This window comes from Ranitomeya variabilis, chromosome 7 (genome assembly GCF_051348905.1).
Source record: "Ranitomeya variabilis isolate aRanVar5 chromosome 7, aRanVar5.hap1, whole genome shotgun sequence".
Taxonomy (NCBI): Eukaryota; Metazoa; Chordata; class Amphibia; order Anura; family Dendrobatidae; genus Ranitomeya; species Ranitomeya variabilis.
The window spans coordinates 98,050,381-98,069,150 of record NC_135238.1 but is presented as its reverse complement, the minus strand read 5'-3'; the positions used below and the strand labels follow the sequence as shown (position 1 = coordinate 98,069,150).

General features: G+C 43.9%; 1 protein-coding gene and 1 long non-coding RNA gene across 5 annotated transcripts in view; one reads left to right on the top strand and one right to left on the bottom strand.

Moving 5' to 3' along the window:
- The window catches only part of SLC29A4 (solute carrier family 29 member 4), an 831,354-nt gene that overhangs the window by 197,524 nt on the left and 615,060 nt on the right, over positions 1-18,770 (top strand). The window lies entirely within an intron of this gene.
- Positions 1-18,770, bottom strand: part of LOC143786326 (uncharacterized) — a 339,456-nt gene that overhangs the window by 68,684 nt on the left and 252,002 nt on the right. Inside the window, exon 3 of the long non-coding RNA XR_013218263.1 lies at positions 13,334-13,429. This is a non-coding gene — a long non-coding RNA (uncharacterized LOC143786326). The remainder of the gene's footprint in view (positions 1-13,333; positions 13,430-18,770) is intronic.

The window sequence follows — 18,770 nt, the reverse complement described above, 5'->3', positions numbered from 1 at the left end:
GTCAGCAGCACTAGCTAATGCAGCCAGGCGCGCCCTCTGGCTTAAGAACTGGCCAGGCGACCTCCAAACTAAGACAAGACTGTGTACCATCCCCTGTGAAGGAGAATTCTTGTTTGGCTCCACTTTAGATGACATTTTAGAAAAAGCTGGGGACAAGAAAAAGTCCTTTCCTCCCTTGGGCCTCCCCTCTTACCGGAAGCCCTTTCGGAGCAAGAGGTTTTTCCGAAAGAACCCGGGGAGAGGCCAGGGGAAATGGGAGGATAAGAGGAACAAAAACAAGGGGTTTATCTTTAATAAAAACCCCAATGATAACAAGAAACCTCCGCAATGAAGGTTCGCCCCAGGTGGGAGGGAGGCTGTCTCGCTTTCTCCCAGCCTGGAAAAAGATTACCTCCAGTCAATGGATACTGAACATTATAGAATCAGGACTGAGGTTAACATTCAAGAGATACCCTCGTCCCTCTTTTACGATGACATCTACAAGGTCTTCAGCAGAGGAACAGCTGGCACTAGAAAGAGAAGTCATGGGGTTAGTAGAAAAGAGAGTTCTACTGGAGGTCCCCCCTCAAGAAAGAGGACAAGGATACTATTCCCCTCTATTTCTGAGAAGAAAACCAGACGGGTCTTTCAGAACCATCATAAATCTGAAAAGTCTAAACAACTACTTAGAGGTCCAGGCATTCAAAATGGAAACGATAAAGTCATCTATCAAGATGCTGTTTCCTCAATGCTTCATGGTGGTCCTAGACCTAAAGGACGCATATTATCACGTCCCAATACACAAGGATCACCAAAGATTCCTCAGGATGGCGGTTCACATCAGAGGAGTCCTAAGCCACTTCCAGTTCTCAGCTCTGCCTTTTGGTCTAGCCATAGCACCGAGGATTTTCACAAAACTGATTGCGGAGGTAATGGCCCACCTCAGAGAAGAAAATACCTTGATCGTACCATATCTGGACGATTTTCTGGTAATAGGCTCCTCCCCGCAGCACTGCGAGCAACAACTGGCAATTGTGATTCATTCCCTAAAAGAACTAGGCTGGCTAATAAACATAGAAAAATCCAGACTAATACCTTCTCAAGTTCAGGAGTACCTAGGTCTCACCCTAGACTCCATAAAAATGGAATGTCGGCTACCAGAGAACAAAATACAAAAACTAAAAAGTTTGGTATCGAGGGTTCAGTCTCTCCCCTCCATAACACTCCGTCAGGGTATGTCCCTCCTAGGCTCCATGACCTCTTGCATCCCCGCAGTCCAGTGGGCCCAATTACATTCGAGAGACCTCCAATGGCAGATATTGTCGGAACAAACCCGTCTAGGAGAGCATTTAGACGGGCGGTTAATTCTATCTCCTCGTACCAGCCACTCTCTGACATGGTGGAAATCGCAGGAAAATCTTTCCCAGGGGGTCCCGTGGGTAATTCAGATCTCAAAAGTCCTGACTACGGACGCAAGCCCTTCAGGGTGGGGAGCTCATTTAGACGATCTGGTAGCCCAGGGCACCTGGTCTCCGTCCCTAGCAGACAAATCCTCCAATATGAAGGAACTACTGGCAGTCAAATTTGCCCTTCAGAAATTCTTGAAAGTCCTTCACTCTCATCACGTAAGAGTGATGTCGGACAACCGGGTGGTAGTATCTTACCTCAATCACCAGGGGGGCACCCGTTCCAAAAATCTAATGGAAGTGACCAACTCAATCCTGCAAATAGCCGAGAGCAACCTCCTATCCATAACAAGTCTACACATAAAAGGGGAAGACAACTACAAAGCGGACTTCCTCAGTCGGTCCAGCCTAAAACAGGGAGAATGGGAACTAAATCAGGCAATATTTACCCAGATCACAGAGAAATGGGGTGTTCCCAAAATAGATCTCTTTGCGAGTCACCTAAACAAAAAAGTAACCTCCTTTTGCTCCCTATCTCCCCTGGGGAACCCAGTAGTTGTGGACGCTTTTCTGATGTCTTGGAGCCATCATCTGCTCTATGCCTTTCCTCCTCTCATTCTGATTCCAGCAGTGCTGAGGAAGATTCGGGAGGACGGGGCGCTGGTTATCTTAATTGCCCCGTTCTGGCCGAAGAGACCTTGGTTCTCATGGATGAGAAAGATGTCAATGTCCGACCCCTGGGTATTACCAGACCTTCAGGATCTATTGTCACAGGGCCCAGTCTGCCATCCAAGGGTCAAGAACTTGCACTTGACAGCTTGGCTCTTGAAAGGAAGCTGCTAAAAGACAGGGGGTTCTCCCCAGGGCTAATCTCAACCTTATTACAAAGTAGGAAGCCAGTTACAACGAAACAATATGGCAAGATATGGAAAAAGTTTTTGTCTTCATCAGGCGAAAAAGTAGGGAAAGAAATTCCCCTTAATTCCATACTAGAATTCCTACAAAATGGGTTGGAGATGGGGCTGGCCACTAGTACCCTGAAAGTTCACGTGGCAGCATTGGGGGCCCTATTCAATTTTGATTTAGCTTCAAATAGGTGGGTCGCTAGATTCATAAAAGCAGCAGGAAGATCAAGGCCTCTTCCGACAAAAATCGTTCCTCAATGGGACTTAAACTTAGTCCTTAAAGCCCTGACCAACCCACCATTCGAACCATTACACGAAGCTTCATTAAAAAACCTATCCCTCAAAACCGCTCTGTTAGTCGCCCTCACTTCTGCCCGTAGGGTCAGCGACTTACAGGCTCTTTCGGCTAACCCTCCTTACACACAATTTCTAGAGGATAGGGTCATTTTAAAAACAGACCCAGCATATCTCCCGAAAGTGGCTTCAAAGTTTCACAGGTCTCAAGAGATTTCTCTCCCTTCCTTCTGTCCCAACCCTGTAAATAGGAAGGAACAAACATTACATACACTAGATGTACGAAGATGTCTCTTACGTTACCTAGAAGTCACTAAGGAGAGTAGGGAGGATGCCTCTCTGTTTGTGTGTTTCCAGGGTCCCCGGAAGGGGAAAAAAGCATCGAAAGCCACCATAGCAAGATGGATTACGGATGCCATCAGTCTTTCGTATTCGGCAAGTGGGATGTCCGTTCCCGGGGAGGTTAAGGCTCACTCAACAAGGGCAGTGGCATCTTCCTGGGCGGAGAAGGCCGGTGTTCCTATAGACCAGATATGTAGAGCTGCTACCTGGTCCTCACCATCTACATTCTATAGGCACTATAGATTGGACCTAAACTCCTCTTCAGACCTTACCTTCGGTAAAAGGGTTCTGGAAGCGGTGGTCCCTCCCTGAATGTACTATCTATGCAATTCTCTCCGTGGTGCCGTCATGGGCGATCAGAGAAAAATATAGTTCTTACCGATAACGGTATTTCTCTGAGCCCATGACGGCACCCGTACATTCCCTCCCTTCACCTATGGGTGCTCACATTAAATAGTGCCACGATTTATTCATAGTTTACTAATAGTTTTTAAGTCACGCGGTATCTCGTTATGCTAAACAAGTTAAAGTTAACAAATGTTTTAGTAGTCTCCCATCATTTTCTATGTAAAACAACTGATGCGGGAGAGTGGTACCGCCTTTTTATCCGTAGGTTTCCTGTCCTTGGTGGGCGGATCCCCTCTCTCCGTGGTGCCGTCATGGGCTCAGAGAAATACCGTTATCGGTAAGAACTATATTTTTCATCAGTATTTACAAAAGAAAATCCCATGGCAGCCAATATGACTAGTGATAATAATTCCCAATTTAATGTTACCTGCTTAACCCAGCAGGAAGTACGGCGGCATCTAAAAATCACAAAAATTGACAAATCTCCGGGCCCGGATGGGATACACCCCCGAGTACTGCAGGAATTAAGTATAGTCATTGATAGACCATTATTTTTAATCTTTAAAGAGTCCATAATAACAGGGTCTGTACCACAGGACTGGCGTATAGCAAATGTGGTGCCAATATTCAAAAAGGGGACAAAAACTGAACTCGGAAGTTATAGGCCAGTAAGTTTAACCTCGACTGTGGGTAAAATCCTGGAGGGCATTCTAAGGGATGCTATACTGGAGTATCTGAAGAGGAATAACCTCATGACCCAGTATCAGCACGGGTTTACTAGGGACCGATCATGTCAGACTAATTTGATCAGCTTCTATGAAGAGGTAAGTTCCGGTCTGGACCAAGGGAACCCAGTAGATGTAGTGTATATGGACTTTTCAAAAGCTTTTGATACGGTGCCACACAAAAGGTTGATACATAAAATGAGAATAATGGGGATAGGGGAAAATATGTGCAAGTGGGTTGAGAGTTGGCTCAGGGATAGGAAACAAAGGGTGGTTATTAATGGAGCACACTCGGACTGGGTCACGGTTAGTAGTGGGGTACCACAGGGGTCAGTATTGGGCCCTCTTCTTTTTAACATATTTATTAATGACCTTGTAGGGGGCATTCAGAGTAGAATTTCAATATTTGCAGATGACACTAAACTCTGCAGGGTAATCAATACAGGGGAGGACAATTTTATATTACAGGCTGATTTATGTAAACTAGAAGCTTGGGCTGATAAATGGCAAATGAGCTTTAATGGGGATAAATGTAAGGTCATGCACTTGGGTAGAAGTAATAAGATGTATAACTATGTGCTTAATTCTAAAACTCTGGGCAAAACCGTCAATGAAAAGGACCTGGGTGTATGGGTGGATGACAAACTCATATTCAGTGGCCAGTGTCAGGCAGCTGCTACAAAGGCAAATAAAATAATGGGATGCATTAAAAGAGGCATAGATGCTCATGAGGAGAACATAATTTTACCTCTATACAAGTCACTAGTGCGACCACACTTAGAATACTGTGCACAGTTCTGGTCTCCGGTGTATAAGAAAGACATAGCTGAACTGGAGCGGGTGCAGAGAAGAGCAACCAAGGTTATTAGAGGACTGGGGGGTCTGCCATACCAAGATAGATTATTACACTTGGGGCTATTTAGTTTGGAAAAACGAAGACTAAGGGGTGATCTTATGTTAATGTATAAATATATGAGGGGACAGTACAAAGACCTTTCTGCTGATCTTTTTAATCATAGACCGGTGACAGGGACAAGGGGGCATCCTCTACGTCTGGAGGAAAAAAGGTTTAAGCATAATAACAGACGTGGATTCTTTACTGTAAGAGCAGTGAGACTATGGAACTCTGCCATATGATGTTGTAATGAGTGACTCATTGCTTCAATTTAAGAGGGGACTGGATACCTTTCTGGAAAAGTATAATATTACAGGGTATATATATTAGATTCCTTGATAAGGCGTTGATCCAGGGAACTAGTGTGATTACCGTATGTGGGGTCGGGAAGGAATTTTTTTCCCCATGATGGAGCTTACTCTTACCACATGGGGTTTTTTTGCCTTCCCCTGGATCAACATGTTAGGGCATGTTAGGTTAGGCTATGGGTTGAACTAGATGGACTTAAAGTCTTCCTTCAACCTTAATAACTATGTAACTATGTAATGGGTAGGAGAAGCTAAGAATGTTTTCATATGAGAAAAACTGAGGCAAAAACGATTGTAAAAACTGACACATGGAATAAAAATGAAGCACACCGACTATTTTTTTACATATGAGAAAAAACTGATATGTGAAACTAGCCTTAGTGTCATGACTCTGTTATCAGGTGACCTGGAACCAGGGGCTCCTTCCTTCCATGTCCCTAACGCTAGGGGCACCATAGCTCGCCCTGTTCCTCGGGTTACTTCTGAAGGTGAAGATTCCAGAGCCACGTACCTTGTTATCTCCTGAATCCGCTCTCCGTCTGTACCCTTCTCTCACCCAGGAAAGAGAGTAGTAGCAGTGCACCATTGTACACCAACCAGATGTTACCTTGTTCACGAACAGGGGAAACTGAAAATATCAGGCATACAAATATACACTCACATATAACAGAGAAATGCATCGGTGAGTGGAGTATGGTGTAAAACCAAAGTAGGAGAAGAAAGAGAATTATCACACTCACAAACCCAAGAAGCAGTCACAGATAAATCCACTAAACACATACTCCAATAACCACCAACTACAATCCTCCCAGCCATGCAGCATAAGCTATCTCTGGCGATGTGTATCAGTCAGGACCCAGATTGTACAGGGGATAGGAGTGGCTTATCGTGCTTAGCTGAGAACCCTAGCTCCTAGAGCTCTCAACATGGCAGATTAACCCCTGTACTGCCAAAAGAAATTCACACCATTTAAAAAAAGGTGAAGTGCTTCTTCAGCGCAGGAGATGGAGCAATCAGATGCTGCGGTCTTCTGGTTCCTCTCTGTCACTGTAACCCTGTGACAGTACACCCCTTCTACGAGGGACCTCTGGAACCTCAGAACTGTGTGCCACGTGAAAAGACTGGATCATTCTGGCCGTATGGACGTCAGATGCTGGTGCCCACATCCTCTATTCAGGACCGTATCCCTTCCAATGTATCAGATACTGAAGTGATACTGAAACTCTAAGTTTCCATCCACAATGACTCCATGAAACATTATGCATCCTAAAAATGGGTAACAAAGCAAGGCGGAATGCTACAGAATTTACGACGGCTCCGATCTTATAAGGGCCGATAAACTTGGAACCCAGTTTCCAAGATGGAACCTTCAACTTAATGTTTCTAGCTGACAACCAAATCAAGTCGCCAACACATAGGTCTGAACCCACCAAACCTCTCCGATCAGCCACACTCTTATATTTGCACACCATCTTCCTCAAATTATCAGTAACTTCCTGCCACACAGACGTAATTGATGATGAAAACAGTTCTTCAGGTAATCCAGAAGAACGATTCTTATTAAATCATCTGAACTGGAGATGAAACCCGCACGCCCCAGAGACTCATGACCATAATTATTTACTGCAAATTCAGCTAAAGGTAAGTAAGTGACCCATTTCTCCTGATTCTCAGTCACAAAACACCTAAGATAAGCCTCAAGATTCTGGTTAACTCTCTGTGGTTGCCCATTAGACTGCGGGTGAAATGTTGAAGAGAACGACAGATGGATCTCCGTACGGGTGCAAAACACCCTTCAAAACTTGAAAATAAATTACACCCCCTGGACAGAAACAATATCCCATGTAATTTTACAATTTACCTGATGAAAATTTGCACCAAGGTCTTGGGGTTAGTTAAAGCAGGTAATGCAATAAAATGAGAAATTTTATTGAATCTGTTCTCCACCACCAAAATTAAAGTATTGCCTGCCAACACAAGCAGATCTGTGATCAAATCAACCGCTAAGTGAGTCCAAAGTCTACTGGGAATCTCCAATGGTTGGAGAGACCCCGATGGACAAAATGAGAGGTCTTAGAACACGCACAGACACTGCAGGCGGCACCATACTCCCAAACATCCTAATGTACCCCTGAACACCAAAAACGCAGAGCAAGAAGATTATTGGTGGCTTTATTACCAGGATGTCCAGCCAAGACCGGATTGTGGACTCTCAGATGAAGATTCACAGGCATAAACAGTTTACTTAATGGGCTGGCAGCGGGTGCGTCCCCCTGAGCGTCAACGACCTCTTTTTTATGATAGCATATAGATGCCATAACCACCCCTTTTTTCTAGTATAGGTACCGGTTCACAATTATTTTCACCCCCAGGAAAACAAAGAGATAAGGCATCTGTCTTAATGTTTTTGTTCCCCTGCCTATATGTGACAAAAAAATTAAACCTGGTGAAGAACAAAGCCCATTTCATCTAGGCTGTCGAGGCATTAGACATTTTGCAGATTGTAAATATACAAGATTCTTATGATCCGTGATTAGCATAATTGGATGAACTGCTCCCTCCAGAAAATGATGCCACTTTTGAAAAGCCCACTTTTGCCAAGAGTTCCCTCTTACCTATGTAATAATTTCTGTCTGCAGACGACAGTTTTTTGGAAAAGTCTGTCCCCTTCCTGGTCTTATCCGTCAGAAGTTTGGCTACTACCAAAATGTTTTTGATGAACTTACGGTAGTAGTTGGCAAACCCAAAAACCTTTGTAATGCCTTCAAATCCTCAGGACGATCCCAATCCAGTACCGCCTGGACTTTTGCCGGATCCATGCAAAAACTGGTGGACGATAACACATATCCTAGAAAAGGAATCACCTCAGCTGAGAACATACCTTTCTCCGGTTTGACAAATAATTTATTGTCTCTGAGTATTTGTAAGACCTGTCTGACATGTACCTGATGTGACTCAAGGTCAGGTGAATAAATAAATTTGTCATTCAGATAGATTACCACAAATCTACCTACCAGGTGTCTAAAGATGTCATTTACAGATGTGCTGAAAGACAGCGGGAGCTTTCGTCAACCCATATGTCATCACTAGGTTCTCATAGTGTCCCTCAGGCGTATTGAAAGCTGTATTCTACTCATCCCCCTCTTTATTGTGAATAAGATTATGCACCCCCGTGAGGTCCAGTTTAGAAAACCATTTTGCTCCTACAATTTGATTAAAGATGTCCAGGATAAGAGAGAGCGGATATAGATCTAGGACCGTGATCAGATTGAGTTTGCGGAAATCTAGGCATGGGCTTAACCTCCCATTTTTCTTCTTTACAAAGAAAAACACCACAGCAATGGAGGATGAGGATGGTCTGATATGCCCCTTTGCCAAACTTTACGCAATATTGTCCTTCATGGCTTGCGTCTCTGGACCACAGATATTATACAGTCTGCTCTTAGGCAGCTTGGCCCCAGGAACAAGAATAAAGGCGCAGTCATAAGGACGATGGGTAGGAAGTTCTTGGCACCCCTGCTCCAAGAACACATCCCCAAAGTCAGACAGGTATTTAGGCACAGACTGGATATCCACCCTAGCAAGTGGGGTACCCAAGCAGAGTCCTTGACAATACTGACTCCACTTTACCACTTCCCGAGTCTGCCAATCAACAACAGGATTGTGAAGAGTGAGCCAAGGAAGTCCAAGAACCACAGGAGAGAGGAGACCCTCTAGCACATAACAGTCAATAACATCAGAGTTCATGGCCCCTACCTGAAGATGTAACCCTCTGACGGCCTGAGTAAAATACCACTGCCTCAAGGGGGCGGAGTAAATGGCGATTATGGGTATAGGTCTGGGCACTGCATGTGGATTGAGGCTATGGACTTGGACAAACTTAACGTCATTCAAGTTAAACCTTGTGGTCCACCTCCGAAACTTGGAGCAATACTCCTTTGCCATCCAGTCTCCCTGCTGAAAGTGGTGCAGAGTGGGCAGCACGGTGGCTAAGTGGTTAGCACTGCAGCCTTGAAGCGCTGGAGCCTTGGGTTCTAATCCCACCTCAGACAACATCTGCAAGGAGTTTGTATGTTCTCCCCGTGTTTCCGTGGGGTTCTTCCGGGTACTCCGGTCCGGTTTCCTCCCACATTCCAAAGACATACTGATAGGGAATTTAGATTGTGGGGACAGTGATGATAATGTGTGCAAACTGTAAAGCGCTGCGGAATATGTTAGCGCTGTATAAAAATAAAGATTATTATAAAGATTAAGTGTGGCCAAGGTTGGGGTTGTCATTTATATAATCTAGCACCAGAAAAAAATTCCTCCACCCTCTGGAGCGACTGAGAGTCAGATGGGAGAGAAAATACTCATGCTTGCAGGTCCCCCTGAAGGAGCAAGATTATTATCCCCACACATTGCTCCTCGGTTCCTGAGGAACAAGGTCGTAACCTAAAGTACAGTTTACTGGCCTCCCTGAAAACTAAGAAGTTATCACTCCCCCAGAGACCCTGTCAGGCAAAGCGATCTTGGGCTCTACTAAGGGTTGCCTGAGAGTTATGGTTCCCAATCCTGATGTGCTAGGGTGCTGCAAATCGACAGTGCATAAATCTGCCACCTCCAGGCTGAGCTGCTGCAGTTGCCCTGTGAGAGCAGTAATAGGATCCAGAATGGATAAAAAAAATGGTTTCGGTCAGAGCTAATGTCATGACTCTGTTGTCGGGAGACCTGGGACCAGGGGCTCCTACCCTGTCTCTAACGCTAGGGGCGCCCTAGCTCGCCCTGTTCTCCGGGTTACTTCTGAAGGTGAAGATGCCGTGGTCATGTACAGTTGAAACTAGAAGTTTACATACACTATATGAAAAGACACAAATGCATGTTTTTCTCAAAATCTGACATGAAATCAGAATAAACGTTTCCTGGTGAAATGCTTCTATTCAGCGCAGGAGTAGGAGAAATCAGACGCTGTGGTTGTCTGGCTCCTCTCTGTTGGGGTAACCTCGTAACACTTAGGCTGGGTTTAGACGAGTCTGTTTCTTGGTCCTTAGGAGGACCACAATACTCAGACTGACTTTCCCGATCTGAATTTACAGACTCTCGTAATTTCCCAACATCTACATCTCTTGTGTCCACATCTAAAATTCCTGAACATGTTAATAAATAGCATCAAACTATTTTCCTGTAATAGTTTTATTTTCTTAAAATTATCCTGACAGTGCATACAGGGAGCAACCGTCTCCTTATACAATAAACAAAAACAGTTGCACTCTGTAGTGATAAAGCATGACAATATGAAATATATGAAATATGAATAGCAATACTGCTTCTGGATACTAGGAAAAAATGAGACGTTTAACACATAATTTGCCAATTCATGCATGCCCAGCAGCCAAATCTGGGTCCTAACGTGTCTAGTGTGAATGCCTCTCTAAGGCCGGCATCACACTAGCGAGTTTTACGGACGTATGAGCGCATAAACTACGTCCGTAAAATACGCATAACACACGGCCCAATGAATCTCTATGGCCCAGCTCCTATCTGCCGTATATTACGCATCCGTAATATACGGTCTTGTACGGCCGTAGAAAATCGCAGCATGCTGCGTTTGTCACCGTATCGCGCAAAAAAAACGCCAATGAAAGTCTATGGGGGCGAGAAAAATATGGATTCCACATGGACCAGCAGTGTGACTTGCGAGAAATACGCAGCGGTGTTAGTGAATAGCCGGTAATTCAATTGCCGGCTTTTCATTTCTCCTTCACAAACCCGACAGGATATGAGACATGGTTTACATACAGTAAACCATCTCATATCCCTTTTTTTTGCATGTTCCACACTACTAATGTTAGTAGTGTGTATGTGCAAAATTTGGGCGCTGTAGCTTGTAAAATAAAGGGTTAAATGGCGGAAAAAATTGGCGTGGGCTCCCGCACAATTTGCTCCGCCAGAGTGGTAAAGCCAGTGACTGAGGGCAGATATTAATAGCCTAGAGAGGGTCCATGGTTATTGGCCCCCCCTGGCTACAAACATCTGCCCCCAGCCACCCCAGAAAAGGCACATCTGGAAGATGTGCCTATTCTGGCACTTGGCACTCTCTTCCCACTCCCGTGTAGCGGTGGGATATGGGGTAATGAAGGGTTAATGTCACCTTGCTATTGTAAGGTGACAGTAAGCCAGATTAATAACGGAGAGGCGTCAATTATGACACCTATCCATTATTAATCCAATTGTTTGAAAGGGTTAAAAAACCACACACATTATTAAAAAGTATTTTAATGAAATAAACACACAGGTTGTTGTAATATTTTATTGCTCTCTCAATCCACCTGAACACCCTCGCTCTGAAAAATAATAAACCAACAATATACATACCTTCCGTTGTTAAGTCCCACGATGTAAATCCATCTGAAGGGGTTAAATCATTTTACAGACAGGAGCTGTGCTAAAGCACTCGCTCGTGCCTGTAAACCCCCGGGTACTGAAAGGAAAGCTGGGTGATCTGTAGTTACCTTGAGTTGCAGTGAGGCGCCCTCTGCTGGATGTCCTCATGAACTGGAGCCTTGGAAAAGTTCCCACGCTCGAGTTCATATGAGGACATCCAGCAGAGGGCGCCTCACCGCAACTCAAGGTAACTACAGGTCACCCTGCACTCCATTCATTCCCGGCGTTTTACAACCACGAGCAGTGCTTTAGCACAACGGAAGGTATGTATATTGTTGGTTTATTATTTTTCAGAGCGAGGGTCTTCAGGTGGATTGAGAGAGCAATAAAATATTACTACAACCTGTGTGTTTATTTCATTAAAATACTTTTTGATAATGTGTGTGTGTTTTTTTAACCATTTTACACAATTGGATTAATAATGGATAGGTGTCATAATTGACGCCTCTCCATTATTAATCTGGCTTAATGTCACCTTACAATAGCAAGGTGACATTAACACTTCATTACCCCATATCCTACCGCTACACGGGAGTGGGAAGAGAGTGGCCAAGTGCCAGAATAGGCGCATCTTCCAGATGTGCCTTTTCTGGGGTGGCTGGGGGCAGATGTTTTTAGCCAGGGGGGGCCAATAACCGTGGACCCTCTCCAGGCTATTAATATCTGCCCTCAGTCACTGGCTTTACCACTCTGGCGGAGAAAATTGCGCGGGAGCCCACGCCAAATTTTTCCGCCATTTAACCCTTTATTTTACAAGCTACAGCGCCCAAATTTTGCACATACACACTACTAACATTAGTAGTGTGGAATATGCAAAAAAAAAAGGATATGAGATGGTTTACTGTATGTAAACCATGTCTCATATCCTGTCGGGTTTGTGAAGGAGAAATGAAAAGCCGGCAATTGAATTACCGGCTTTTCACATATATCGCGCTGAATTAAATATAAATACAGAATATATATATATATATATATATATATATATATATATATATATATATATATATATATATATGTCTCAATGACATATATATATATATATATATATATATATATATATATATATATATATATATACTGTATATATGTTTTAACGAACATTTGAGCACATAAATCCATTAAATGTCGGTGTGGCAAGCCTGCGAGAAAATATCGCAGTACGGATGCCATACGGAGGGTGCCATGCACAAAATACGCTGCCACACCCTGCCTACGGATGACATACGGATCACTATTCTGGGGACTTTTCTGCGTATTACGGCCGTATTACGGCCGTGAAAAACAGACCGTATTGTCTTACGCCCAGTGTGACGCCGGCCTAAGACTGAAGTCTGAATTCCTGGGTAGATGTGAATACCTCTCTTCAAAGTCTGATTTTATGGGTAGGTTTGATCCTGTTGCAATTAAAATCCACCACATGCTGGAGGGCGAAGTGCTCGATCAGAGAGCTAATATACAAATGACAAAAGACTCACTGCCACTTCCACTAAACCACAGCACCTTTAATTAACGGGGGTAGCCAAGATCCCAGAGAACATGATTCGGGGCGGTTTTAATCGACCTCGGGGTTGTGATTGCCGTTATTAACCGTATAATGGCGACCGCAAAAAGAAAAAAAAATCCGGATTTGCATTTAATTTCTCTCCCCTCTGATGTGATCGCACATCAGAGGGGAGAGAAATAAGGTCCCCCAAGTCCCCCCCAGTACCTTATGTATCGGATAAGCTGTCCCCCGGTCCCTGGCCCCTCTCCTTCCACCGGCAGAAAGAAAATAACCGGCACCCGGCAACCTGGGTTTTGATTACTGTAATAGAAAAATCAAGAACAATTGTAGTGGGGATTATTGAAAACCAATATTGCACATAGAATCCCCTTTAAAACTTAGCTTTTAATATTATCAGAATAAAACCCTGACCCAAAACAAACCTTGGTTAAATAACCAATAATAAAATACCACCAATAGGTAACCTGTTGAGGTGCTACAGTACAACCTACTGCTCACCACTGCCTTGCTTGTGGAGGTTGGCACCCTAAGAATCGATTTTTTGGCGCCCCCACTCGACTTAGGCTGTCCCTAACTCCCCTATAGAGTCCCTATCAATGTAGGTGGGAAAACAAAATAGTGGAGAGCAGTGGTGAAAAAAAGTGAAACAAAACAACCCCAACAAAACTTAACAAACACCCCCACTTAGGATAATATTAATAATACTGCAGCACATCACTCAATAGCGAACCATGTCACAACAAAATCTTCGGTCAAAAGATAACCATATCAGTCCCCTGTTTATCATGGATATACATTGATTAAATATACAGATCCAGTAGGGACCGGAATAGCAGACCAGAGTATTGTGATTAAGAATGACAAGAGATCACTTAGCGTGTGCTGACTTCACCCCGACGCGTTTCCCCGTTTACACGGTTCATCAGGAGGAGATAGTGTGGTGACCGATGTTGCCGCATGCCATGAAGATGAATAGCATCATGCTATGTGCAATTTTGATTACTGTAAGGCTACTTTCACACTTCCGTCTTTTAGAATCAGTCACAATCCGTCAAAGTGTTGAAAAGACGGATCCTGTGCAGATTGTAAAAACGGATGCACTGGATCCTGTTTTTGACGGATCCGTCAATGCAGCAGCTGCAGGAAAAATGGGTTAAATTAAAGGAATAGAAATCCTTCCAGGCATGCTCAGTGTAAAAAAAACGGAATCTGTTGCTGGATTCCGTCATTTAACAGACAGCAACGGATCCTGCACCCATAGGCTTCCATTCTAGCCAACGACGGACGCCGCAGGATCCGTCACTGTACGTTTTTTCGACGCAGACAAATAACGTTACATTGAACGTTTTTTCCAGACGACGGTCCGCCAAAACACGACGGATCCGTCTCACGACGGATGCGACGTGTGGCCATCCGTCGCTAATACAAGTCTATGGGAAAAAAACGGATCCTGCGGGCTCATTTGCAGGATCCGTTTTTTTCCCAAAACGACGCATTGCAACGGATCTGAAAAGATGGAAGTGTGAAAGTAGCCTAAGGCCGGCGTCACACTTGGCGTAAGACAATACGCCACGTATTATACGGCCGTACTACGGCCGTAATACGGAGAAATGTTCCCAAAATATTGATCCGTAGTCAGGGTGTGTCAGCGTATTTTGCGCATGGCATCCTCCGTATGTAATCCGTATGGCATCCGTACTGCGAGATTTTCGCACAGGCTTGCAAAACCGACATCTAATGGATTTATGTGCTCAAATGTTAGGGAAAACATATATACAGTGTATATATATATATATATATATATATATATATATATATATATATATATATATATATATATATATATATATATATATATATATATATATATATGTGTCATTGAGACACATATATATATAGTCTGTATTTATATTTACTTCAGCGCGATATCTGTGAACAGCCGGTAATTCAATTGCCGGCTTTTCATTTCTCCTGCACAAACCCGACAGGATATGAGACATGGTTTACATATAGTAAACCATCTCATATCCCCTTTTTTTTGCATATTCCACATTACTAATGTTAGTAGTGTGTATGTGCAAAATTTCAGCGCTGTAGCTGCTAAAATAAAGGGTTAAATGGCGGAAAAAATTGGCGTGGGCTCCCGCGCAATTTTCTCCGCCAGAATGGTAAAGCCAGTGACTGAGGGCAGATATTAATAGCCAGGAGAGGGTCCATGGTTATTGGACCCCCCGTGGCTAAAAACATCTGCCCCCAGCCACCCCAGAAAAGGCACATCTGGAAGATGCGCCTATTCTGGCACTTGGCCACTCTCTTCCCACTCCCTGTAGCGGTGGGATATGGGGTAATGAAGGGTTAATGCCACCTTGCTATTGTAAGGTGACATTAAGCCAGATTAATAATGGAGAGGCGTCAATTATGACACCTATCCATTATTAATCCAATTGTTTGAAAGGGTTAAAAAACACACACATGATTTAAAAGTATTTTAATGAAATAAACACAGCGGTTGTTGTAATAATTTATTGCTCTCTCAATCCATTTCCAGGCCCTCGCTTGGCAAAATAATAAACGCACAAGATACATACCCTCAGCTGAACCGTCACGTCCCACGAAGTAATCCATCTGAAGGGGTTAAAATAATTTACAAGCAGGAGCCCTGCTAATGCAGCGGTGTGCTCGTGCTTGTAATTCCCCGGCGAATGAATGAAATGTAGGTCATTGACCTACATTTCCTTCAGTCGCGGTGATGCGCCCCCTGGTGGATGTCCTCATATGACCTGGAGCGTGGGAAAAAGTTCCCAGGCTGCAGTTCATGAGAACATCCAGCAGGGGCGCATCACCGTGACTCAATGTAAGTACAGATCCAGCTTTCCTTTCAGCACCCGGGGGATTACAGACACGAGCGAGTGGTTTATCGCAGCTCGTGCCTGTAATATTAGTTAACCCCTTCAGATGGATTACCTCGTTGGATGTGATCGGACATCAGAAGGTATGTATATTGTGTGTTTATTATTTTGCCAAGCGAGGGCCTGGAAATGGATTGAGAGAGCAATAAATTATTACAACAACCTGTGTGTTTATTTCATTAAAATACTTTTTAATAATGTGTGTGGTTTTTTAACCCTTTCAAACAATTGGATTAATAATGGATAGGTGTCATAATTGACGCCTCTCCGTTATTAATCTGGCTTACTGTCACCTTACAATAGCAAGGTGACATTAACCCTTCATTACCCCATATCCCACCGCTACACGGGAGTGGGAAGAGAGTGCCAAGTGCCAGAATAGGCACATCTTCCAGATGTGCCTTTTCTGGGGTGGCTGGGGGCAGATGTTTGTAGCCAGGGGGGGCCAATAACCATGGACCCTCTCTAGGCTATTAATATCTGCCCTCAGTCACTGGCTTTACCACTCTGGCGGAGCAAATTGTGCGGGAGCCCACGCCAATTTTTTCCGCCATTTAACCCTTTATTTTAGCAGCTACAGCGCTGAAATTTTGCACATACACACTACTAACATTAGTAGTGTGGAATATGCCAAAAAAAAAGGGGATATGAGATGGTTTACTATATGTAAACCATGTCTCATATCCTGTCGGGTTTGTACAGGAGAAATGAAAAGCCGGCAATTGAATTACCGACTTTTCACTAACACCGCTGCGTTTTTCTCGCAAGTCACACTGCTGGTCCGTGTGTAATCCGTATTTTTCTCGCCCCCATAGACTTTCATTGGCGATTTTTTTGCGCAATACGCTGACAAACGCAGCATGCTGCGATTTTGTACGGCCGTAGAAAGCCGTATAATACTGAACCGTAATATACAGCTGATAGGAGCAGCCCCATTGAGAATAATTGTGCCGTTTATTTTGCGAGTTTTACGGACGTAATTTCTGCACTCTTACGTCCGTAAAACTCGCCAGTGTGACGCCGGCCTTATACACCCTATCACAGTGATCAAAAACCCCAATATTTGATTAATACGGCAGCACTTGGGCTGTACCTCTCTCTTCTCTCCTTGTAGTTGTTCTGGAAGAGAAGAGAGATAGATTACAGTTGAAGTGCCTTGCCCTGTCAGAGTCATAAAACATCATTTCTGCATCCGCAAGCATCCTATTTACCCACCCCCATTCTCCGTAATGCCTGCATGATTGTCAGAGGGTTATAAAAAAAAAAACTTTTTTTTTTAAATTATTATTTTTTAAATTTTTTTTTTTTTATAATTTTTTAGGGTTATGGTTACACATATTAGGGTTAGCAGGAAAAAAAATACTAGAGTTAGATTAGTGTTAGTTTTTCTTTAGGCAGGGAAATAAATAAAATTTCAGCCTGCTTTGCTCCGACAGTGAAACAGATTCTGCCCCTGAAGCTGAGCAGCTTTCAGACAGTGAAGATGACTCTTCCTCCATGATGGTAGTGGAGTCGGTCATCACGGCTGATGCTTCAGAGGCAGGCCCAAGTACCGCAGTCCCCCACCGCTGTGGTATAATTACACCTCATTTTCCCCTCAAATCCCCCTTTTTCTACAGTCCCTGGGATAAGAATAGATGTTGCCAATTTTACCCCCATTGATTTTTTCCAAATTTTCATTAGCCCCGAAGTCCTACAATTAATTGCCCACCAAACAAACCTATATGCCCGACAATACATTTCCCAAAAACCCACTACCTTTCATTCCCATTCCTGGATCCTCTCAAATGTCCCCGAAATAAAAAAAAAATAGGCCTTACCCTGAATATGGGTTTAGTAAAAAAAAAAACACACTCCGCTCTTACTGGGCAACAAAAGCTGTCCCCTGTATTTGTAGCCGTAAATCCGTTACGAAGCCCTGATGAGATTCCTCCACTTCAGTGACAATTCCCAAGCCCCACCCAAGAACTGACCGCAACTATGATCAGCTAAATAAATTGAGACCCCTAATTTCCCTTCTACAAACTTCATTTCTAAATTTCTATACCCAAGAGAAAAATGTGGCAGTCGACGAGTCCTTGATGAGCTACAAGGGCCGTCTGTCATTCCGCCAATTTATCCCCTCCAAGTGTGCCAAGTAAGGCATAAAATTATACAAAACTTGCAAGAGTTCATCAGGGTACACTTCTACCTTCCTAATTTATGAAGATAGGCACTGCCAAATAACCCCCCCAAACTGCCCTCAGACAATTGGCATCCTAGGCAAAATTGTCTGGGAGCTAATGACACCCTTTCTCCATCAAGGGTACCATGTGTATATGGACAACTATTACACAAGCATACTCCTATATAAATACCTCCACACTGCAAATATAGGGGCCTGTGGGACTGTCAGGAAAAACAGAGTGGGGTTTCCGTCACAGTTGATGTCCATACGTTTGGAGAGGGGGCATCATTCTCAATTCCAAGTGACCAACTTCTTGCAGTGAAGTGGAATGACAGGAAAAACGTCTACATGCTGCCCACACTGCATGCCGACACCACTGTGACAGTCAGAGAGAGGGGTGCCACCAGGGGCAAGGAAAACCGGTCTGCATCACGGACTATAACAAATATATGGGTGGCATTGACTTGTCAAACCAGGTTCTGCAACCATACCTGGTCAAGCGAAAGGCAAGGGCCTGGTTCAAAAGGTGGCAATCTACCTTTTTCAAACTGCCACATACAACAAC